Source organism: Pituophis catenifer, unplaced genomic scaffold (genome assembly GCF_029215685.1).
Source record: "Pituophis catenifer annectens isolate HBS135680 unplaced genomic scaffold, rPitCat1.0.hap2 SCAF_1, whole genome shotgun sequence".
Lineage (NCBI taxonomy): Eukaryota > Metazoa > Chordata > Lepidosauria > Squamata > Colubridae > Pituophis > Pituophis catenifer.
In genome coordinates, this window is record NW_027256881.1 from 297,722,416 (window position 1) to 297,723,727 (window position 1,312).

Below are 1,312 nucleotides of genomic sequence, written 5' to 3' on the forward strand. Positions count from 1 at the left end.
CATGAGTGTCGTTTCTGATTTTCACTTTGATGATTAGAAAAGTTTTTCCAGCCTTTCATAGAAGGGAAATTAAATGTTCCACAGGCAGCTCTTGAGAATTGTTGCTGCGCTTGCTCTAAAATCTAACCAGATGAGCTAATTAAGTGAGAAGAACTGCTGAAATTTCACAAAAGTAAAATAACCGAATATAATTGTGTTGACTTATTAGGCTTGAGACTTGGCTTTTCCCCAGGGAATTTAAATATGGCCTAATTAGTGTGTTCTGTTTAACATGAACAAATAAACTCTAATGTATTTGACTTATGTGTACTAACCCTCAGCTACTGGTCCAACAAATCACTGTTAGTCTAATTTAGAGATTCATATTAAAGTACTAATATGTGCGTGAAGAAAAATGTCATGATTAGAAAAATAATGTGCGACACTCTCTAGTCTAGGCACTATTTAGCACGTACTGTATTCTAAATTCACTTAGTATTAAGTGAATCAATCATATTGCAAAAAATATTTTCTAAAATTAACCAGAACCTCTCTCCATTTTCTGTTTGAGGGAGAAGATTTTCCCCTTGATTCAAATGTAGTATAACTTGTCCATTCAGCGTTCGTGTATGCTCTGTAACGGGCCCGGTCAGCATGACCACTTTCATACACATGCCAAAGCTAGCCATTCCTTGGACAAAGAACACTGCTAGAACTGTAGCATCAGTGTGGCTTTTCTGGTATGGCCCAACCTAGGCCTTGCTTGAAAACCTTATTTGTGGCAGGTGGCAACATTTCTAAAGATACACACAGGTTCTTGTGCTCCATTTGTTTTATTGATGTTACAATAGTTAAGACAAGACATTGGATAATCCACAGAAGTCCAAAGAATAGTCTTTTGCTCACTTTCTTGCTAGGTAAAAGGTTGTGTCAGAGCTACAAATAAGTCATGTTTTTTTGAAGGGGAAATACAAGCTGTGGCACATAAAAGTTACTGAAAATGTCCCCCCAGTGGTACATTTACAAAAATGCACCACTACCCTGCAAAAGTTGTGTAACATCAAATAAAAAATGGGGTGAAAAATAGGAAAATTTTATAGGACAAATATATGCAAGAAAAAATTAGATAACCCTCTGAAAGTTGAACTAAACATGAGATATGGAAATGAGAAAATACAATATAAAGTTATCTCCTACTCATATTTGGTTTGGGAAAAAAATTGTCAAGTAGGATAAAACAAGGAGACCCTACTTATACTACTGTGAAGGCACATCAGACTTGGTCTTTGAAATGCCAGAACATGCTGCAAGAGTAGATGCTTGACTTTCTATT